This window comes from Protopterus annectens, chromosome 4.part0, assembly GCF_019279795.1.
Source record: "Protopterus annectens isolate FY-2018-M chromosome 4.part0, PAN1.0, whole genome shotgun sequence".
NCBI classification, from domain to species: domain Eukaryota; kingdom Metazoa; phylum Chordata; order Ceratodontiformes; family Protopteridae; genus Protopterus; species Protopterus annectens.
Genome location: NC_056733.1, coordinates 288859672 through 288884912, shown reverse-complemented (window position 1 = coordinate 288884912; position 25241 = coordinate 288859672).

The window sequence follows — 25241 nt, the reverse complement described above, 5'->3', positions numbered from 1 at the left end:
GCTCAAAGAAACAGATTTGAGTGCTATAAAAAACTGGATAGTTTTAAGGGAAAATTTAAAGAGCAGACTTTATGGCGCCGGGAATAGTTTAACCCTAGCTAAGCGGCGATGCATAAAGTGTATTTTTTTTATATAACGGTAGCAAATGAGCAAACTGATTTAAACAAATTACCCAATTAACCAATACAAAGCTAAAAACTGAGCCCCATTCCAAAAGTAATAAGTTATAAAACCAAAGCTAGATTCAGCAGAAATTAGTTTATGCTACAGCAAACAAGGCATACCAATTTCAGAAAGAAACAATTCAAATAAGCAGGCACATTAAGCCTTTAACCAGAAACACCTAGCTCAGAAGGTCAGAATCTACCCTCTCCTCCCACAAGAGTGCAGACCACACTAAAATAACTGGCCCGAAGCCCAAGTGCTTAAACCAGAACTAATACACTTTTAGAATAACAGACACTAAGCCTTCAATCAGCAACTCCCAGCTTAGAAGGATGTAAGTTACCTGTCCTGCCACAGCAGTGCAGACCATTCTTAATGTAAAACAACTGGTCTGAAGCCCAAGTGCTTCAACCAAAGGCTTAGAATAACAGTTACAATTTAATCAGGCTACTAACAAGCAGTAACAAATGCAGCAGAATAAATGCAATTAAGTACTTTTAACAACAAGCAGCAAAAGCAAAATAAAGTAATAAAGTAGGAAGAAACACAAATACAGTAAAAGCAGATGAATAAAGTGCAATTTTTATATATAACAATAGAAAACAAGCAAACTGATTTAAACAAATTACCCAATTAACCAGTAAAAAAGCTCAAAACTGAGCCCTGTTCCAGCAGTCTTCAATCAGACAAGTTTTAACTGCACACTCCTGGCTGTAGGGTGCAGGGGAGCCTTCTCCAAAAAAAGATGGCCTGGATTAGTGCTCAAGTTATAAAAACAAAGCTAGATTCAGGATGTCTGAATCTAGTATATGCTACAGCAAACAAGGCGCACCAATTTCAGAAAGAAAAGTTCAAATAAGCAGGCACAATAAGCCTTTAACCAGAAATTCCCAGCTCAGAAGGGCAGAATCTAGCCTCTCCTCACACAAGAGTGCAGACCACAAACATTCTTAATGAAAAATAAGTGGCCTGAAGCCCAAGTGCTTTAACCAGGACTAATACACTTTTAGAATAACAGACACTGAGCCTTCATTCAGCAATTCCCAACTTAGAAGGATGTAAGCTACCTGTCCTGCCACAACAGTGCAGACCACAAACCTTCTTAATGTAAAACAACTGGTCTGGATCCCATGTGCTTAAACCAAAAGGCTTAGAATAACAGTTACAATTTAATCAGGCTACTGCCAAGCAGTAATAAATGGAGCAGAATAAATGCAATTGAGTACTTTTAAGAAGATGCAAAAGCAAAATGAAGTGCAAATTTTTGTTAGGTAAAGTGCAAGGAGAGAGGAAGAAGGAGCAGAAGAAAATTTCAGAAAAATTCAAGGTTAAGAACCTAAGTGGGTTGGCCTCCTCAGATGTTCTCTCTGTATTAAGTAGAGTGAACACCAGACTGGGAGGGGTGTCCCAGATCAAATTTACAGTAGGGGCGAGCAACTGCAAAGCCACCAACTATAACAATACCACAAGAATAGGGTTGGGGGGTTGGAGGGAGGGGACATATGAGAAACAGAAAAGAATGCCAGAAAATATATAAAACAATTCAGGCAAAATTAAGACAATGCAGAACTCTGAAAGGTTAAAATGCCAAGAAATATACTTATTAATCAGCGATATATTTCCAGATTGTTTGAGAATCATACACCAGCCAGACACCTGGAGTTTCCAACAGTGTATGCAGGAATTTACAAACAGAAACTATTTTTAAATCAGCAAGCCTTGAAGCAATCAGATAACACAAAAGCTGTTAGACCAGCTTTATAAACTCCACCTCAGAAATAGTGGGTAAGCAGTTTCAGGACAGATGAGAAACAGAAAACAATGCCAAGTCAGTAACTATTTTCTGCCAAAGACCTTGAAGTAAATGGGTTGGTAGTAATGTCTCTCTTATCTAGGGTGGTTTTTGATTAATACAGAATTGGCATTTTGGCACAAGCTTTGCAATGTCCATGTTGAAGTTAGGCCACCTTGCAGACATCTTGGCCCTTTCACAATGTTTTGTGAAGCCTTGGTGCCCTTCACTTATTTGCTTTAACATTTTGGCATGTTGTGAACTATTCTGTCTTGGTACGGTAGTAAACTGTCATGTTTAAACAAGTGTGTCCTGATGGTATAATTTCTGCATAACAACTGTTTTGTTTGTGAATGACAGTCAGGCCATCCATCCTTGATATTCTGATGAGTGTTTGTAACTCATTGTCATTCCAGTAGCTTGTCTCAACTTCTGTACCCTTTTTCATATGCTAGTTGAGATGGTATAATGCTGTAACCCAGGCAGCAACATATTTTATGGTATCTGGCTACATCTGATCTAATACTGGATTTCTCAGTAACATGTCATCCACTATTAATTGCTTCCCAGGCACAAGGATTGCTTTGACATTGAAATGTTACAGCCTCATAAGCAACTTCTGACATCTCTGTGATGTTTTGTCCAAATTGTAGGAATTGTTAGTTTGTAGTTTGTCTGGCGTTGGAAAGTTTCTTTCTCAATAGGTATCATGTGTACTATATGCTGACACTATCACAAGGTGCAATTTATCTATGAATATTTCTATTTAGCATTGCTAAGCATTCTGGAGAAATAAGCAATAGATTGTAACACTTGTTCATCCATCTGGAGTATTGCATCACCTAGTCCATATCAGCACTCTCTACAGTCAGTTCAGTAACATTATAATATGCAAGCATTGGAGCAGTTATTAGCATTCCTTTCACTGTGCAGAAAGCTTGGATTTTAACATCGACCCATGACTAGGAAACATCTGCCTTTAACAATTCTCTTGGTATACACAGCACTGTAGACATATCTAGTACAAATTTGCCCAAGAAGTTTACCATGCCTAAAACCTGACATAGCTCGTTTACACAGGTTGGACTGTTTAACTCTGCTGTTTCTACTGATTTTGTTTGTATCTGGTTTAATTCCACCAGCACTTATGCTGTGACCAAAATACTGAATCTCAGACTTTAGAAAACAACATTTGTTCTTGTTTCAGACCTAAACTTTTTATAGTTTGGAGCACTGTCTCCAGACTTATGTGTGTCTTTTTTTTAATCTAAACACCAATATGTCACTCATAACAATAACAACAACAGCAGCAGCAGAAAAAGCACCATTGTGTCCTTTTAACAGGTAACTCATCTCATGTTGAGATATTTCTGGTGCTGTAGTTAACCAAATTCAGTCTCTTAAAACAAAACATTACCAGTGGAGTAACAAAGATTGTTGGTCTAGTTATTATATTGGTATCTGTAGAAACTATAAATTGCAACTGTTTATCTGTAAATATAACTATATGCAACTAAACTCTTTTACATATGTTTTGAGTTTCTGACTTTGGTCATAGCTGAAAAAGGTTCCGTGAACCACTTCATTTACCCAGTTGTGAAATGACAAGAAGAGAAAAGAAAAAGTGCAATATATTCAGGAGGAGCAAGTACCTTGCTGTAGCTTGTGCTTAATGGGTGGTAAAAGTCTTTTCAAACTGTGCCTGACACCTTTATGATAAATTACACTGCCCTGATTGGGATCACACCATGACCTTTGACCTCAGAAAATATTGACTGTAGGTTTCCTCATCAAATGATCAGTCGAATTAATATTTATATTACTTTAGAATTACTTATTTTTATTAACTAGATAAGGTACAGTATGGCCAGACAAAAGTCATACTACCACTCATAATAGTAGAGCGGTGAGTAGAAATCACATGCCAGTGATTTAAATGACTCCTTCTGTCATCACACAAGTGGTGTGTTATGTATGTATAAGTAAACAGAACTGTAGCAGACATGTCTGTTACTATACATCAGACTTCTGTTCTATGTGAGATGAGGACAATCTTTGGATTTTCAGGAAAGGGCTACAGTAGGGCCTCAGAATTCCCTTTCCTTCTACCTGTCCATAGCACAGAAGCCACCAGTTGCACCTCCTTATTAGCAGAACTGAATGAGTTGAGGGGATAAAACAGAATATGCAGTAGGTAAGGTATGGAGAGGAGAGGTAATGTGATGACTGAAGACACGGTGAAGAGATGGACAAAATATTTAATACTTTGTGATATTTTGCCAGGTAGAGGAATGGCAAAAATGCATGCATTGACAGTTTACAATCCCAGAGAAATAAAGAAAGAAAGATCTGGGCTATGGAAAATGGAAAATACATCTTTTTACTATTTTTTTAATATTTCAGCTCTATTATGTCTTACTCCACTGGTGGCATGAAAACATCCACAGAATAGTGTTACTGTGTGCTATAGAACTGAACGTTTTGGGTAGTATAATATATTGATTGATTGATTGGTGGATGACCAGAGTGGCAGGAAGCATGGCAATGTCTTATTGTGCCATGGAGGAAGTAATATAGGGAAATATTACTCTGAAGGCAGTAAATTGTTTCTGCTTTTTCTCATATAGATATAGATGGAGTGAGAGAAGACCTGTGGCACTCAGGCATGACTGTTGATGAAGTTAAGTGACTAATAAATTGTGAGAGGTGATGGCAGTTGATGCAGTACCCCAATCCATGTAAAAATGGAAAAAGGGACTGATGGTGATAGGGATGATGACTATTATTATAATTGATTTTTGGTTATAATTCATTGTATTGGGTAATGGAATATAAATAATATTAAGTATACTGCAAGTAGCTACGTGTATATTTTAATATGTATACTAATACAGAAACTGAAATAATACTGGATTGTGTTACATCATGACACAATTGTTAATGTAAGATATTTTGGGGATAATAAACTCAAATTAAAATATAAGGGATAAGGTGATTTAAGTATGGGGTACAGTTGTCTATATGCATTAAAATTTTATGGCATCTGTGCTGTGGTAGCTGCAGAATATGTAATATGATACATGAATTAAAGTTTCAGATTATTTAGGGATTGTTGCTCTGGGGAATATATATATATATATATATATATATATATATATATATATATATATATATATATGTGTGTGTGTGTGTGTGTGTGTGTGTGTGTGTGTGTATGTAATATCAAACTGATAAAAGCAGGACAACTGAACCTTCCTACAATAAAATACACAGCTGAACCCTAAACATGGACAATACATAGTATAACTGAAAAATTAACCAAAACTGTTTTGATTAGGGAGATAAGCTATACCCTTTCTTATCTTCCCAAGATGTTAGGATAAGAGGTTTATCATATGACATGCTAATCACTACAGCTAGCTCATTAGCATTAAAACTATGTAATCTATATATAACATTGTCTTTTTTAAATGTAATATATATGAATGGCTGCTATGGCATGGGTCACATATAGCACATTTCTTTTATTGTGTGTTCTGTCTGAGCCAAAATTTCTGGTCAGTCAATTAAACCTCTTCTTCTTTATTTGCACTTTAGTATTCCCTGATGTGATTCATATATGTTGTCAGACATATGGCTTCTCAGACAGTTTCCTTCTTGAAAGATTAATAATTCTGAATTTCTCTCCTTACTGCAGATTTCATTTGAGGTCATCACCCCTGTGTAACTTCATTTCTAAGTCAGTGTCAGAAAAACTCTAAAATTATTTTACGTTTCTCTTCTGTCATTGGTAGCCATGAAATTACCCAAAGAATCTCTAATTCTTCTTTTAAGACATTTTCATATTTTTTGGCAATAGATTCTACTCACTGTAATATAAAGATATTATATAGCTATATATTTTATATATAACACATATATAATATAAACATAATATACTGTATATGTTATATTATATATAATATATGTATATTTTTTATAAACAGTAGAAAGATGATTATCTGAACATCCATAATCAGAAACATCAATTATCTGAACACAGCCTTCCAAAGTTTTTGTGTAGTAAAAATGATAAAGTCTGAATATGTAAACGTTATATGTATTCACTTGTGTGTGTTTTTTGAAATTGTGGCCCGCTCATGTGTGAAAAATAGTCTTTATTGTCCACTGGAATCACTGAATGGTTGAAAAGCATACAGAAAAAAACAAGATTTTTGCATTTTTTTTAATCTGGTTCAATGTATGTTTGACTATCCGAACAGTTTGATTATCAGAACTACCCTAGGTCCCAATTAGTTTGGATAATCGACTCTCCACTCTATACGTGTGTGTGTGTGTGTGTGTGTGTGTGTGTGTGTGTGTGTGTGTATATATATATATATATATATATATATATATATATATATATATATATGTACACATACATATCTTTTAGTTTTCAGATTTAAAATACTTTGCATTTTATTATTCATTTTCCAACTTTTAATTCCTTTTCCCTCATTCACCCACTACAGTTTGCTCTCTTTTGTCTATACTACTCTGTTATATGTAAATAATAAGAAGAGCTGTTCTTAAATCTGCTTAAATGATTTTTAATTGCAACATTGTCAAGTTATGTTTCAATTGATTTTATCTTTTCTTCTCCCCTGGCCTGTACTGAATAGGGGTTTATTATTAAGCTCAATTGGCTTAGCTTAGTTAACAAAATAAAAAAAATACTTTTATATAGAGCTCCTTGCCTGGTCTGCATTTCACTTGTAGTTTAAGTAACATGCTCTATAATCTTGGAGGTGCCTTGTGCAAAGATTTTCAGCATGTGTATGTACAAAAGTCTTTTATCTGTCTCCACCTGAATATCTTTACCATTAATGTATTCCAGACATTTCTCAAATTCATACATTATTGCTAAGGACTAGTTTTAGTCTCTCTAATTATATCTCTTATGTACACCTGCAAATTTTATTCACTTAGATAAATGGTCTATTCTTCTGCAAGATCACTGTTCCTATACCATTCGGATTGGCATCTACTGGGAGGAAGTTGACTGAGGCCATAGGTCATGAAGGGTTCAACCATGTGTCATAGTACTGCATCAAAATGGAAAAATTCTAGGCATAGACTTCTCCAGAGAGTGTTATGGATGTCCAGGATAAGGCATGTTGTTCAGTAGTAATGCTATTTTATGTAGGAAAGGGGAAGGATTGAGGGGTAAAGAAGCTATGTGAATGGTTTAGGAATGAAGTATTGTGAACAAAATTGTTAGGAAGAGAAAAAGTGTATATAGAGGAGCATGCCAACTTGGCTACAGAAGAATGTAAGACTAGCAATTAGGGCATAGGATAAGGCCTACAAGAGTTGGAAAGGCAAGGATGGAGAGGTTGACGAAACACACTGCAAGAAGACTAGCAGAAAGGCAACAAGGATGATAACAACAGCAAAGGCAAACATTGAAAGTGAATTAGCAGAAGGAATGAAGAAGGAAAACAAGGGCTTTTTATATATATATATATAGTATAAAGGCTAAGGCAAAACCAAACAAGCAAAGAAAGACAGAATGGAGATCCGAGAAGACTGGGAAATGTAAATATAAATGAATACTTTTATTCAGTTTTCACAAACAAAAGAAAAGAGGAAGTGCAGTGTTTTTGGAGGGTGTCAGAACAGACCAGAGAGCATAGTGGACAGATAACAAAATAGAGAGAGAAAAGGCACCTGTGGAACTGGCTGCCCTTAGGAGGATAAATCACAAGGGCCACATGGTCTACCCTAGAGTGTCCCAAGAAATCTGAACAGCCTGCTGGTTAAACTTATTCAAAGGGGGAGTAGGAGACAGCTGTGAAACTGCAAGTCTATTACCATAACAACAGTGGCAGCTAAATTCATGAAGAGAATCCTATGTAGATAGTTGGTAGAGTTTTTTCATTTATTTATTTATAGATGCATGCATGTATTCATTTTTGTTTTAACTGGGATAGAGCTCTGATTCACACGGACTTGTTTTCAGACTCAGCCTAGGAGAACTGTCTAGGTAAGTGACTAGCTCAGAGTTACACAGTAGGGAAATGGAAGCTATGGGACTTAAACTTTGGACTACAGGAAGCAACTCATTAACAGCTCAAGGCCTTAATCCTCCTGAAGTAACTAATAGACATTTTAGAAGACAAGAATCTCAAGGACACTAATTAGCAATGGATCATGGACAAGAGAAGCTGTCAGTCAAGTCTGGTCCAGTTTTATGATGGGGTTAGAGGTGAACTTGATAAAGGAGTATTAGCAAACATTGTTACATGGACTTTAGCAAGGCTTTTGATTATGTTCCAAAGAGGAGCCTGATTAGAAAACTGGAGATGTTAGGAATAGGACCAAGACTGAAGAACTGGATGGCCACCTGGCTGAACAATAGGGCAAAGAGTGTTATGGTGGCACGGATGATATCAGGAATTAGAAAAGCAACTCATGGACTATTGCAGCAGTCTGTCCTGGGTCTATTACCCTTCAGTGTGACATTAGAGAGAATTGACAACAAGATCATTGTCTTAGCTGATGATACAAAAATAACTGCAGTAGTAGTTAATGGGGAAAAAATGAGGGACATATTTAAAGAGGATGAATGAGTGGGCAGAAGGGTTGCAGTTGAAGATCATTACAAGCAAATATAATGCACTGAACTTTGACTTCAAAAATACTAGTTTGAAATATTACATGATGGTAGTGGAGCTGAAGGCAACAAAGCAGAAAGAGGACTTGAGGTGATGATCTCACCTGAACTTGAACATCAGAGACAGATGGCAAAGACAGCACCTACCATAGTGTTGGGTTGTACACTCGGGGGATAGAAACAAGAAACAATGAGATAATGTTTTTATTTTACAGGGCACTGGTAAGACCACACAGTGAGAACTATGTGTAATTCTAAAGGTCACACATTGAAAAGATAGTGGGCTTTTGGAAGGAAACCAGATGAAAGCCACCAGAATGATCTGTAGGATGGAATTGAAGAAATATGATCAAGGAGTATAAAAACTAGAGCCCTTTTCAACTGAGACTTGATACTGATGCATAAGATTATGTCAGGAATGTGAAGGGATCATCCTCATTGTCAAAATCAGCAAATTGTAGGAACTAAAATGACTCTGTGGATCTTCAAAAGTGCTTCTTCACAGTGAGGATTGCAGACTCACAAAATGCCCATTCAGAAGGGGTGGTAGAGATGGACTCCATAGATATTTCCGAGATGACATGAAATAAGTGTAGAAAAGGGTAGAGATGTTTGGGAGAAAGAATGTTAAATATGCTTGCAAAGGAGACTAGTTGTGGTTTTTGTCATTAAGAAAATGTACACTTATGACATTAGTGACTTATTAATTTTTTATTTATTTGACATTTGTTTATTGGTGAAATCCATCTGAGTCAAAAGAACCGATTTTCAGCTGCGGCCCAGGGAGAAAAGCTCCAACTTACAGACAATTATGTACATACATAGGACAGCATAGTGGTGCAGTGGTACCATTGTCACCTCACAGCAAAAGGTTCTCCAGTTCGATTCTTGGCTGGAGTGCCTTCTGTGTGGAGTTTGCATGTCCTCCCTGCGTTCGTGTGGGTTTCCTACGAGTGCCCTGGTTTCCTCCCATGTTCAAAGACATGTGTCTGGAGTGTTTCTCCCTGGGTCTGCACTGAAAATTGGCTACGTTCCAAGTCCGTCTTTCCCGGTTAACAAATGTTAAATAAATAAATTAAATAAAATACATATCACTACATCTTTGCTTTATACAGTAGTTAGATAGTTTTTCACATACAGGGTAACATATTAAAACCTCCATGTGCAAACATATAATAAATTATTTTCTTCATTAACATATTTTACATTCTTTCACAGGGTAATACATGTTATTCTTCAGTTCTTCCTTGTAGTTTGACATAGCGATATATTTTTGAGCACCCATTACATTATAATTGAAGAGAGAAAACATTGTGGAGAGATGAGGGTAGAGTGTAGGAATGAGATTAGCTGAAAGGTCTGCTATATCGATAAGGGTTTTGGTAGTAGTGTTAGTTGGTGGGGTAGAAGTGCAAAGAATAAGTTAGCCTAGAGCAGAACAGCCAGGGTGGAAATATTAATGTCAAGTTATCCAGGAGTTGAGCATGAGCATAGCCATGTATTATTTAGATGCTGTTTTAAGTAGAATTTGAAGGCTTCCAGGTTAGTAATTTTTCTTGTGGATAGGAGAGAGAGTTCCAGACTTTAGCTGCAGAGTAAGAATATAAGCTTTGTCTTGGTACTTTTGAGGGATTGGAAATAGCAAGGAGTTTTTTTGTCTTCAAACCTTAGGGTTCTGTTGTGGTTATGGCTTCACTATGTGACTTAGGGTTGGGCAGGCTAAAGGATTCTAAATGATGTGTAAGATTAAGAGCTGGACATAATGGAGGTGGTTATGGAGTTCAAGCCATTGTAGCATATGTGATGGTCAACAATGATGTGTGTTGGTCTTTGAGTTAGTGGCAAACTTGGCTACTTTGTTGCAGCAACATTCTGTTTTGGATCTAATAGCGGACTGTAGGTTAGTGAGAATTGTGGCACCATATAGTAGGGAGGGAAGAAGGAAGGCTTTGGTGAGAGTGACTTTGGCCAATGTATTCAGAAAGTGTTCCTATAGAGGATGCCTGCTTTCTGGTGGGTTTTCTTAATATTATGTTGGATGTGGAGATCAAATTTAAGTTGATTGTCGATGATGGCTCCTAGCAGTGTACTGTGAAGGTCTATTTCAATAAAAGTGTTGTCCACAGAATGGATTTTGAACTGATTTATGTTAAGAGAATGATTTTTTGGCATAAAGAAAAGGAATGAGACTAAAAGACAACACCACTATATACCCAACTGAACACACCAAATTGCTAGGAGTGGAAATAGACAATAAACTAAAATTTGACATTCACATATCCATGTCCATAAAAAAAGTCCACAAAAAACTAGGAGCATTATACAGAAATAAACAATTTCTCACCAAAGCAGCAAAGATTTCAATAGCAAATTCCCACCTTATCTCCACCCTACTTTATGCCTCTCCAGTATATACCAACCTAAGGCAATGTGATCTAAACAAGCTAGAGACCTGCTACAACAAAATCGCCAAATTCGCCACAGGGGCATCCTACCGTAGTCACCACTGTCTCTCACTTGCTGAACTGGGCTGGCTTGAACTCCCTCACCTCCTTCAGTGGTATCAACTCTCACTCGCCCACAAACTAGTAAACCATCCACTAAATGTCCCATCCCTCCAGAATCTACTCCAACCCTATCGCACCACCAGACCACTAAGATCCAGCAACAAAAATCACTTGCAGATCACTAAAGCCAATAACTCTGCTGGTGAAGCACTATTCTCTTGCGCCATAGCCAAATTATGGAACTCACTCCCACCCACAATTACCTTCATACCATCATGCACCAACTTTATTAAAAGCGCACCTAAAAACATGCTGGCTATACCCTTGCAACTCGCACTCTAATATCATCCACCCCATCCAACTACTACCTTTCTTTCACCTCCACTAACTACCTTGATGATAGCAAACTCAGATGCTCATAAGCCTAGTACGTATTATACAGCAGGAACTTCTCATTGTTACATTTGTTAATGCCTGTTATGTACTTCACAGATAAAGATTCTAGTTGTCTACTGATGTACTATGTTCTTCATCTGTAAATATGTTGTAAGTAATTTCTATGTTAAATTGTTAATCGCTATGTAATCCTATGTAACTACTGTCTGTTTATTTTACTGTGGAGCTTTTCTCCCCGGGCCTCCGCTGAAAATGGACCCACGTCCAGTCGGACACTCCTGGTCAACAAATTTAAATAAATAAGTAAATAAATGAGTCAGGTTTCAATACAGGTAAAAGTTTGTTGTGTGATAGAGTGCAGTTGAGAAAGTGTGGGAGAGATGCAGATGATAGTAGACTCATCTGCATATTGTATGAGTGTTCCTAGGGATGAGGACATATACACCTTGTTTGTAAAAATATTAAAGAGTAAGGGGCCAAGGATGGAACCCTGAGAAACTCCAGTGGAGGTGTGAAGAAAGAGAGAGATGGTATTTAACCATTTTACAGTTTGGTTTTGATTGTTTAGGTAGCTATGGAACCACTGTAAGGTGGGAGGTGTAAGTCCTAGGTTGGAGAGCCTAGCCAGCAGTATAGTGTGACAGACTGTGTTGAAAGCTTTTAATAGATGAAGAATAATGCCAATACAAGTTTAACTGCATCTCTAGCCCTATTTACAGTGTCAGTGAAGGTTAGGAGGGCTGTGGAAGTGCTGTAGCCTAGACAGAAGCCATGTTGGGTATGGTTAAGTAGGTTATTTTGCAGTAAGTATTGTATAAGTTGTTGGTCAATGCATTTTTCCAGTATTTTGGAGATAGGAGATAGAATGGCTATAGGTGGAAATTAGCTCAGTAGAGGTTCCCCCTTTGTGGATATGAATAATATGTGACATTTTCCAGATGTTGGGAACTTTCGATTCAGAGATGAATCTGTTGATAAGAATACTGATGGGGTATGCAATGGAGTCAGCAGCTAATTTAAAGAACTCCAGTGGGAGATTATCTGCTGAGGTAGAGCAAGGTTTAAGTTTTTGCAACAGTTTTTGTTTATGAGACTTGTAAGGATGGGTTGAAAAGAAAAATGGCTGAGTCATTAAATGGGGATTTAGGTGGTTATAGTGATGAAGGTCAGGAGTGAAGATGAGGCAAGTATGATAGTACTTATGAAGTAGAAGAGTTGGAGCTGGGGTTGGAGGAATTTGAGATCAGGGAAGCTATTGATTATATAAAGTGATTGTTGAAGTTGTCACAAAAGGAAATATTGCCAGCCCAGAATTTTGTTGTTATATGTTATTTGTGAATATCAGCATGATGTAATTGCTTGTGTTACCACTGTATTAGAACTGTATGTCATATTGTACAGACGTGTGCTGAAGAGATATTTTATACACTATATTAACTGTTTATATATATATATATATATATATATATATATATATATATATATATATATATATATAGTAACAATGTGAACTGAAACACAAGAATTTAACTTCAAAGAATAGCTGAAAATTTAAGTTACTTTATAACCACGTAATAAATGACATGTTATCTTTCAGTTTCAGTCAACAGGAGAAGGATGTCTAAAATTAGAGAAACTTCTACAGTGTGTTGTAAGTGTTTTATTGTTTTATGTCTTCCAGCAGTTGCAAACATCTGAAGGCTATGTATTTTCACAGGGAGATGCTAAATGCTATCAGTTTCTTGCAATGGTTGTTTTGAGCCTGGGAACAGAAGTCGGGTGACAAAAAGTGATGTCATGCTGCAAGTATCCCAGCAGTAATATTTGATATTAATTTAAGAACTCCCTGAGAGAGTGACTGTGCATTTTGTATTTTGTCTTTGACCTGAAAATATCCACTCACCACATCCATACCTGCCTTGCTGTAAGTAAGTTAACTAGGGTACAGTAATTTCTCTTAGATTCAATAAGGAATATAGTAAAGTTAATTTAGATGTTTTCTGTATTTATTTGAGACTGTCCTGCAATGTTGTTTTAAATATTTTCTGTGATTTTGAACTCTGAAGTCACTGTGAATACATATTTAATATTGTCTTGTTCTTTTATTATTAAATATATTTAAACATTTCAATTGTGGCTGGTCTCTCTAGAGATATTTAAGTTCTTAGAGTACTTGCATATCTATTTCGTGACACTGTACAGGCCACTCCTAATAGCATTGCTCTTGGTCAAACTACCATTTGGATTAATGCGAACATTACAAAGTAGGATTGGACACCCTTTGTTAAGGGTCTTAAAGTAGCTGATAAAGAGCTGAATGGCGGCAATGATAACTACCTTACAGTCTGGGCAGAAGGGTCATAGCTAGTAAACCTGTGACAGCCTTTCCCTGGTGTGTGTGTGTGTGTGTGTGTGTGTGTGTGTGTGTGTGTGTGTGTGTGTGTGTGTGTGTGTGTGTGTGTGTGTGTGTGTGTATATATATAAATCAAACCTCAGTGTGTGTGTGTGTGTGTGTGTGTGTGTGTGTGTGTGTGTGTGAGCTACTTGGGCAGGGACATGAAGCACTGGTTGGACAGAGAGGGTGCTGGAGGTCTTGGTGTGGCCACTCAGCTGAGATCTCATCCCTATAGCTGGGCCAGTGGGGAGTCTTACTGGGGATCTGGAGAAAGAGGGAGAAACCAGCCCCAGACTGACTGTGGTTGCTGTGTGTTCTTAAAAGGAAATTGCACTTTACTGTGTATGTACGTGTCATCCTCCCAATGTTATGCCCCCCACTGTTGTCAGTGGTGAGGATTGAGGCTTCTTGATTACTGTTGCCAGTGGTGGGATGTCATATATTAATTTGTGGGCAGTAGTGGGATATTCACATCACATATTAATTGGTGGGCAGTGGTGGCCACATCACATATTAATTGGCTTATAGTGGTGAGATATCCACATATTAGGATTCAGTGGTGTGGATATTGATTTTCTGTGGCCTGTAAACAGTGGGCACTAAGGAAGGTGTTTGTACTCTCAATCAGCCACACAGTGAATATTCAGAGTTTCATATCAAAATTGTTTTTTTTTTTTTGTTAGCTTAGTTAGGGAGAGCAGGCAAGGATGTAAGCAGAGGAGTATGGCAAGCTGACAAGGAGACAGTTGACTGAGATGTACCAGGCTAAAGGACAGGTGCATGCCAGCCTCACTAAAGCAGAAATGATTGCAACCTTCGGCACAGCTGCATCACACACCAGTAACCAGGAGGGCAACCAGGCTCTCCTTGGAGATGTACAACTCTCAGAAAATGGACAGTTCCATTTTTCTACAGAGGACTTAAAAATCCATCTGGAGTTAGAGATTAGTACTGGTGGCCAAGCATTTGGAAATAGAAGCAGCAGAGAGACTGAGATGTCTGGAGGCTGAAGAAAATGAGAAACTGTGACGTCTAGAAGCTGAGAAGAATGAGAGACAGAGGCAATATGAGGAGATGCTGACTCTTCGGCGGGGTCATGGAGGTAATGGGAAAGGGAGTAACAGAATCCTAGAAGCAACAAAGGTCAGTAAATTTCTTCCACAATTTACAGAGAGGGATAATTTTGAGAGTTTTACTCATATGTTTGAAAGGGTATGTAAACAGTATAATGTTGACCAAGGGCTCTGGGTACGATTCCTTAGACCCTTACTCCATGCTAAAGCTGTAACTGCTATTTCTGAATTGTCTGATACTGATTGCTTAGATTATAGTACTGTTAAAAATTATCTTTTAGAATGTTTTAAGTTAACACCTGAAGCTTATAGAAAAATGTTTTGTGAGCATAGACACAAAGCAGATGAAAATGTGTGAATATATTGCTGAACTAAGCTCTTATTTTCATAGGTAGGTGAGTGGATGTCAGGTTACCACTTTTGAAGGGCTGGCAGACCTTTTGGTGAGGGAACAAGCCCTTAGCACTTTGCCTGAGGACATGACAGTCTGGTTAGCGGCTACAGAATGTAACACAGCAGATGAGTTGGGGAAAAAGGGAGACCTATACCTAGCAAGCAGGGCATCACTGCACAGGAAAGGGATACCTAGTGCTGTTCATGGGTCTAAGGGAAACGATGGTTGGCAGCCTAGACCATCCCAACAGAGTCTACCAGTGGCAGGGGAAGCCACTAGTCCAGGTGCATGTCCAGGACCAAGGGTTACATGTTTTAAATGCAACCAGTGGGACCATCTGGCATATAGATGTTCACTGAGGCAAGTTGGGGAACAAAAGGTGGGACAGCCAGTAAGTGGGAATGATAGAATGCCCGCAGTGAGTTGTCTGGAGACAAGGGTACCAAACTACCACAAGAGGTTATATCCTGTCTTAGTAAATGGGAAAGAGGCCACTGCTAAGAGAGACACAGCCTCTGACCTAATCATTGTGAAGCCTGCAATGGTTAAAGAGGAGCACTACTTGCTTGGGCAGTCTACTCCAGTCAGAGCTTTAGGAGGGGACCCCATTCCAAATACCTTTGGCTAGGGTTCACTTTGACTGTGAGGGTGGAAAATGAAGCCACCAAGTAGGTGTGTTTGAGGATATCCCTGCAGATATCCTGATAGGGAATGATTTTGATAATGCAGTACCTTGCGTGCATGCAGTCACACACAGTCAGGCTTGGAGACAAGCATGTGGGTCTTGTAGCTTGGGGGGGCCCAGACAGACCGTACACTTGCAGCCACGACTGGTGAGGTGGTTACTTCAGGGAGGGAGCTGCCCTGTAGCAGTGAGACTGAAGGTGAGCCACAGCTCCTTGTGGGTACTGATGTTCCCTTGGACAGAGTGACTTCAAGGGCAAAGGTGAGTAGTAGTACCTAGAGCCTACCATTTGGCACTTCTAGCCATAGCTCGTGATATTCCCTTTGCAGGTCATATGGTCATAAAGCATACTAAGAGACATATTATGCAGAACTTTTATTGGCCTGGGATTTCCAGGAATGTAACAGGGTACTGCAGGACCTGTGAGCAGTGCCAAAAAGTAGGCTAGGCAGGAAACAAGGTCAAAGCTCTATTAATGCCTTTGCCTGTGATTGAGGAGCCATTTCATAGGGTAGCTATGGATATTGTGAGGCCTCTGAGTACCCCAGGTTCCACAGGGCAAAAGTATCACCTAGTGGTAGTAGATTATGCTACCAGATACCCTGAAGCGGTGGCCCTATCCTCCATTGGGGTACAAAAGGTGGCAAATGCTTTGTTAGAGATTTTCAGCAAGATAGGTTTCCCAAAACATTTACTGACTGATAGAGATGCTAATTTCAAGTCACACCTGCTGGCTTGTCTGTGGAAGTATTGTGGGGTGAAGCACCTAAAGACCACTCCCTACCATCCCCAGACCTATGGTCTGGTTGAGAGGTTAAACTATACACTAAAGACCATGCTACGGGGATTTGCAGACTAGTTTAAGAGGGACTGGGACAAATTTTTGCCCCATCTACTGTTTGTTTACAAAGAAGTGCCCCAGGAATCCACAGGTTTTTCACCCTTTGAGTTGCTGTATGGGCATAGAGTGAGGGGACCTCTAGATTTGATTTGAGATGAGTGGGAGGGTGAGTGTGAATCCCACAAGGAGTCTGTTGTAGCATATGTCCTAAATCTCAGGACAAGGCTCAGGGAACTCATGGGCTTGGCCCAGGAGAACCTGGCAGAAGCCCAGCAGTAGAAAAAGGTCTGGTATGATAGGAATGTTCGAGCTAGAGAATATGCTGTAGGGCAGCAAGTTTTGGATCTCAATCCTGTCAGACACAACAAGCTGCAGGCAGCTTGGGAGGGACCCTTCAAAGTGGTAAGGAAGGTCAGTTATGTTAACTACATGGTAGAACTGCCAGGCCGGAGGTACGGGCACAAACTGTACCATGTTACCATGATGAAACCTTACCATGATAGAGACGCCCTTGTGCTGAGTATTTGCAGTGGATGGCAGGGGGAGTCTGAGGGGGGCATCTGGTGACTGATCTCCTCAGTGAGGCTCAGACTGACACCTCAGTGGAAGGGGTAGCAATGTCCCAGCAGCTATCCCCTACCCAGGTTCAAGAAATCCAAGCAGTGTTACAGGAATTTGGAGACATGTTCACTGGGAAACCAGGGTGCACCCACCTGGTGCTGCACCATGTGGATACAGGATCCCAAATGCCTATTTAGCAGGCCCCTGATAGGGTGCCTGAGAGATTCAAACAGACTCTGATGGAGGAGATACAGGAAATGCTGGAACTAGGGATAATCCAGGAGTCCAGCAGTCCCTGGGCCTCCCCAGTGGTGCTGGTACCGAAGAAGGATGGCAGCACCAGGTTCTGTGTGGACTACAGGAAATTAAATAGTCACACAGAGGTAGATGCTTACCCCATGCCTAGGACAGATGAAGCCCTAGAGCAGCTGAGTGAGGCTAAGATTCTTACCACTATTGATCTTACCAAGAGTTACTGACAGGTGCCCTTGACTCCCAGCACTAGACAGAGGTCAGCCTTTGTGGCTCCTTTCGGGTTGAATGAGTTCATGAAGATGCCCTTTGGGATGAAAAATGCCCCAGTGACTTTTCAGAGGCTGGTAGATCGTACCCTAGCAGGAGATTTTGCCCTTGCTTACCTGGATGATATTGGCGTCTATAGCCATTCCTAGCAAGAGCACCTTCAGCATGTCATGGAGATGCTGGACAGACTACAGAGGGCAGGGTTGACCATTAAGCCCAGCAGATGTCAGATGGATATGACAGAGGTCTCCTACCTGGGACATAGAGTGGGGAGTGGTAAGATCAGGCCAGAACCTGCCAAAGTGGAAGCCATTCAGGCATGGACTGCCTCTGTTACCAAAAAGCAGGTGAGGGTATTCTTGGGGACAGCAGGGTACTATAGAAAGTACCATAGCTGCTCCCCTCACAGACTTGACAAGGAAAAATAAGCCAGATAATGTAGTGTGGACCCCAGCATGTGAGCAGGCATTCCAGAAGCTTAAAAGAGCTTTGGGAGGACCCCCTGTGTTAGCCAGTCTGGATTACAGCAAATAATTTGTTGTGCAGTTGAATGCTTCAAATCATGGGGTGGTGGCTGTACTCAGCCATGTTTCCTCAGTGGGAGAAGAGCACCCAGCGGTATATCTCAGCTGTAGGCACTAGCCCTGGGAGGAATGCTATGCAGCTGTAGAAAAGGAATGTCTAGCCATAGTGTGGGCACTGCAGAAACTTCAGCCTTATCTGTATGGAAGGAAATTCACTGTAGTTACAGACCATAATCCCTTAACATGACTACATTGAGGCAGCCAGCAAAATGCCAAGTTACTAAGGTGGAGCCTAGGGTTGCAGGCATATGATATAACAGTGTAGCACTACAGTGGGGTTAGCAATGCCAATGCAGATGGGCTCTCAAGACAGGGAATGGGGTAAGGTTTTCCCAGAGAGTCAACCCTCTCAAGCAGAATTTTTAAAATGTCACTTGATAAACTAGCTTGAGTCTTTTATTTTTTTGGGGGGGGGGTGTCACAAAAGGAAATATTGCCAGCCTAGAACTTTGTAAATATTTATGTCATTTGTGAATATCAGCATGATGTAATTGCTGGTTACCACTGTATTAGAACTGTATGTCATATTATACAGATGTGTGCTGAAGAGATAATTTTACACACTATTTCAACTGTTTTATACACACACACACACACACACACACACACATATATATATATATATATATATATATATATATATATATAAATATATATATAAATATTTTTAACAATGGGAAATGAAACAAAAGAAGTTAACTTCAAAGAATAGCTGAAAACTTAAGTTACTTTATAACCATGTAATAAAAGAGACGTTATCATTCAGTCAACAGGCGACAGGATGTCTAAAACTAGGCAGCCTTCTGCATTGTGTTGTAAGTGTTTTATTGTTTTATGTCTTCCAGCAGTGGCGAACTTCTGAAGGCTATGTATGGTTACAGGGAGATGCTAAATGCTAGAAGTTTCTAGCAATGGTTGTTTTGAGACTGGGAACAGAAGTCAGGTGAGAAAAAGTGATGCCATGCTGCAAGTATCCCAGCAGTAATATCTGATATTAATTTAAGAACTCTCTGAGAAAGTGACTGTGTGTTTTGTATTTTGTCTTTGACCTGGAAACATCCACTCACCACATACACACTTGCCTTGCTGTAAGTAAGTTAACTACTATACAGTAATTTCTCTTGGGTTCAGTAAGGAATATAGTAAAGATTAGTTTAGATGTTTTCTCTAGTTATTTGAGACTGTTCTGCAATGTTGTTTTAAATATTTTCTGTGTTTTTGAACTCTGAAGTCCCTGTGAATACATATTTATTATTGTCTTGTTCCCTTTATTATTTATTATTAAATATATTTAAACTTTTCAATTATGACTGGTCTGTCTAGAGATATTAAAGCTCTCAGAGTACTTGCACATCTATTTGGTGACACTGTACAGGCCACTCCTAATAGCCTTGCTCTTGGTCAAACTACCATTTGGATTAATAGTAATGTTACACAGTAGAATTGGACACCCTTTGTTAAGGGCCTTAAAGTAGCTGATAAAGAGCTGGCTGGTGGCAGTGATAACTATCTTATAGTCTGGGCAGAAGGGGCATAGCTAGTAAACTTGTGCCAGCCTTTCCGAGGTGTGTGTGTGTGTGTGTGTGTGTGTGTGTGTGTGTGTGTGTGTGTGTGTGTGTGTGTGTGTGTGTGTGTGTGTGTGTGTGTGTGTGTGTGTGTGTGTGTCTGTAAATCAAAACTCAAAGTGTGTGTGTGTGTGTGTGTGTGTATGTCAGCTACTTGGGCAGAGACACAAAGCACTGGTTGGACAGAGAGGTTGCTGGAGGCCTTGGTTTTGCCACTCAGCTGAGATCTCCACCCTATAGCTGTGCCAATGGGGAGTCTTATTGGGGATCTGGAGAGGGAGGGAGAAAACAGCTCCAGACTGACTGTGATATCTGTGTGCTCTTAAGGGAAATTGCACTTTACTGTGTGTGTACTTGTCATCCTTCCAGTGTGTACGTCCCCCACTGTTGTCAGTGGTGAGGAATGAGGCTCCTTGATTACTGTTGCCAGTGGTTGGGCGTCACAGAAGTCATTAGCTATTTTTTAAGGTAAGGGATCAGGGGAACGGCAGTGTATTTATTTGGTCCTGGGGTTAAGTAGGGATGAGATGGAGGATCAGAATTTTTTTTGGGTTAGATCTATGCTTGTGTTGGATGTGGGTATAATATAATTATTTCTATTTGTTCACTTGCTTCTTTACTTGGTTGTGGAGTTGTCTGAAAACTAGTAGATTTTCCTTATTTTTGTTTTGTTTCCAGTGATCCCAGGCTGTGTCCCTTCTTTCCATGAGAGTTTTAGACGAATGTTGTGTGTACCGTAGCAAGGGTATTAAGTATACTTAGAAAAGTAGTGTTGAAATACTGTACTGCTGCATCTAGTGGGAGATGTTTCAGAAGTGACCAGTTTATATTCCTCAATAGTTCATTGAATTTATCTTGAGAAAAATTAGATATCGGGCACATTTTAGTGTATGTTTTTTAGATAATTGAGTGCTGGTTCTGAGGTCATATGTGGGTAGGTGATCACTTAGGGTATTGGGAGGTGTGCCTGTAGTGGTAAAATTACTAGGGTGGGATACAAGAATCCAGTCTAGAGTGGATTGTTGGGTATAGTCCTTAATGTATCAAGTAGAACATTTGATGATTTGAGAAAAAATCATAGAGTTTAATAATGTTTGTTGGTATTTGAAAAGAGAGTATTTGCCAGTCAATGTTAACATCACCTAAAATGATTATATCATAGTTGTTTGTGTGATCCAGGATAGTACGTCTTTGAGTATGGGTATATTTTGTCCTGGGGAATACAAAGACTATGACGTAGATACATTTGGTTCTACTAAGATTTAGAAAGGCTAAAAGTAACTCTGCATTATGGAATGTGGGAATGCTGTTATTAAAGGTCGTGATATCAACAATGTCAGGGTAAAATAGGGCTACTCCTCCATCTTTCTTATGGGTTCTCTCACGTCTCGATATGCTAAAGTTTGGGGGCATGAGGTCTGAGTCTTTTATGCTAGTATTTAGCCACATTTCTGTTAAAGCTAGAATGTCTGGCTTGTACTGATCAATCCAGGCATGGAAGGGGGCTAATTTGTTGCATAGGGTTCTAAGGAATAGCATCATTATATTTAGGTTTAGAGGACATGTTCTAGGGTGTAAGTTAGTGCAAGGACCTGGATTAGGGTGCCGCATTGTTGCAATAAGGAGATAAGATAGGAGCATAGTGTATTAAATTTTTTTGTAGCAGCAGTTGCAAGGGGTTTAAGGTAAGGTTTAGTATGTGGAGTAGTAAGGATTTTAGGAGCTGAATAGTAGGTTAGGGTATAGTGAAATAATTGTGGGAGATATTAGAGAAACTGCTAGGCTGAGACTGATATGTTGAGGTGGAGGTAACATAGGTGGAATAAGTTGGAGTTTGAGCTGATAGTGATGTAGCATATGTGAGGAGTATTAGAAAAGTGGGAAAGTGGTAAGAAAGAATATTAGAAGCATTATTAGTTAATAGAATATGTTTGTGAGGGCTTGGTGATACTATAAAGGGTACGTTTAGACTTTTGACGGAGGCATGGTGTAACTAGGCTGGGTTGGATGTATGTGTATTTATTTATTATTTATTTTATTTTATATTTGATTACCGGTTTGGTCTGACTGAGCAACCAGGTGCCCGTTTTCAGCAGTGACCCGGAGAGAAAAGCTCCACATGCATGGCAATCATAAAAAAATACAAAAGCTCCACATACATGATAAAAATAATAGTATATCATGACATAGTATGATGAGAAGTTACAGACATGTACAATATATAGTGTGCAGTAGTAAAGCAGAAAATGTATTTGAGTAAGAAAGTGCAATAATAGTATATACAGCTATATACATGTATTTTAAATACAATTCGTTATGGTTGTTTATTTTCTATGTGTTTGACCTTTGAGTAATGCCAGAGGAAGATTTATCTGAATGGTGGTAGTAGGGCTAGCCATGGTCAGCACAAGTGTGTTGCGAGATGAGATTGAGGTGGACTTTTAACTGTGTTTTAAAGATGGGACTGTTGCTTTGCAGTCTAATATCTGGTGGAAGAGAATTCCAGATTTTAGCAACTGTGCAGGAGTAGAGATATTCACCCACACAGGACATGCAGACTCCACACAGAAGGCACCCCAGCCAAGAATCAAAACAGAGAACCTGTAGCTGTCAGGCAACAATGCTACCAGTGCACCACTGCACTACTGACTGTGTCAAGAAACAAAAATATAGAAACCATATATTTTATGAGGAACAGAACAAATATGAGGCAAAAGGCTGCAAATCTTTTTACAAATAGTGGTGAGTAGGGAATTCAGGCTCTTACCACTTGGACCCAAGGTACAAGGTTCAAGCCTTATTCTCTATCCACCACCATGTAGCAAATGGGACATTACACACACACACCACTCTCCTTACCAGTTAACCCAGTAACAGAAATCATCCATTTGAGCTCCTCAATAAGTCCCTTGTAGCAGCTAAAAGCCTGTGACAATCCATCCATATAGAAAGCCTGCGATAACAAGCTCTACAATCCAGCCAGCAAGTCCTTCCCTTTCCGTGCTGTGATGCTCCTTCCTGCAAGAGCACCAGCCTGCAGATGTTGCAGTCCAATCCCCTTCCTGTCTATGCAGTTGTAACTGCATAGGCTACTGGGAAATTTGCAAATTCCATGTTGTCTTCCCTATCCAGACTGCTGGTGAGACAGTCTGGATTCTGTGAGCATGCTCCAGACTGGTTCACCAGCAATCCAGATAGTGGGAAATGCTGTGAGTGAGCATGTGCGACGGTCCAGGACTCCGTTAATTTTATTTTGTTATTTTCTTTTCTTTTTTGTTTTATTTCTGTTTATTTTACATTTTGTATAGCTGGGGGGCTGCAGTCCTGCAGTCCAATAGCATGAGCTGCCCCTGTGCTATGAATTGTAGTCTAAAGTCAATAGCAGAACCAGTGCAAGCACTGTTAAACCATTTTACTAGTGATCATTCACTCTTTCTTAGAATTAGACTGATCTCGAGGTGAGAATATATAGATGGGGGGAGTGTTCACCTTCCACATGGGAAACTACAGAGAGCTTGTCCCACTGCAAAGATATTTTTGTGTATCTGACATATGCAAGTATATATGTATAGTGCTTATCTTTTACTGGAGATATAAGGATTTATGCCAAAATGTCCTAGCACCTGTATTCAGATTGCACACATTTCACTATAACATAGTAGACACATTGCATACAAGTTCATTACGCATAGAGTTATTTTTTTATTTTTTTTATATGTTTTATCACTCTTGCCTTACAGATAATGAGCACCTGTGGAAAAATATAAGCAAACAGTACATTAACAAATGTTATCAATAGTTAAATTAAATTACATTGTCATATGCCCTCTTCAACACTGAGATGATAAAACTATGGGGGAAAATAGAAATGAAACAATGAAATAACATCAATAATCCATTGCAGATGGTATGGATTATTCTGGCATTTACTCAAACCTTTCAAAAGTGTCGTTCCATGGGCTCTAGTTTCAGGAACAAATCAACAAATCTTACCATTTGGATGCAAACCTAACAGCAGCTTACTCCCTACCATGGATTATTGCTTAAATGTACTGTATCTGCTATATAAAGTAGATAAACTCAGTTAGGACTGTCACACAGGCAGCCCCGACACAAAAAATAATATAGATATGTGACTGATCAATATGCATACTAAAGATGCCACTCAGTACATGGCTATTGTAGTAAAATGAGGACTGTGGCAGTCACCATTTGATTCAGGGAGTAATAATGGAGTGGGAGTTGCTTTATGTGGGTGTGTCACTACATGCCAGGATGTGAACATTTCCTACATTTTCAGACTTGACTGGATATTCATATGATAGTGATGGGACCATGCTACTGTTATGCCTGTGATATGCATGTTTCTACAGTGGGATATTGCAGTCAGCAGACTGGCGGGAAGAATATATTGGCCTGGTTAGACCACTGTCTTGTACCTTCAACATGAGGATAAAGGTTTGTTACAAAGTTTCAGTCTATTTGATCCTCCTGCTTAGTCCATACCCTGTTGGCAGCTCTGGGATTGGATGTAAAATGGGCATTGAGAAGGATTGTTGTGATATAGACTTGCCGATGCCCCTCCACCTTGAGGCAAATGCCTATACTGGTACTTCAGTCTCCACCAAGGACTACAAATGAAACATGTATTTCTTGGCATATGCCCCTCCCCTCTAATCCTGGCATAGATGAGTGGATTCGTGCATCATGCCAGGACTGTTACTTAGATCCAGGTTATCTGAGTCATCTAGTGCCAGGACCATTACTTATATCCAAGTTATCTCAGTCATAGTCAGGGCACAATCTGCGTACACCATGAAGCCAAACAATAGAGCATTTTTTGGCAATCTGAACATGTCTGGCAAACATTTGACAAAATTGGCCTAAGGTCTTGAAATGTGTGCAGTGCATGAAAAGAAAATCAGTTGTCTGTCTTTGTTTTTTTTCAGTTTTACCTTCAGATGAGCTTTCATTTATAACTGGCCAAGACTGCTAGTACCATTATAGGCATGTTTAAAAAATGTAACTGATACTTAGATGTGGTTCCACACCACACACTGTTGCAAATCTTAGAGGGCAGGGATGAGTAGCAAATGTTGTGGG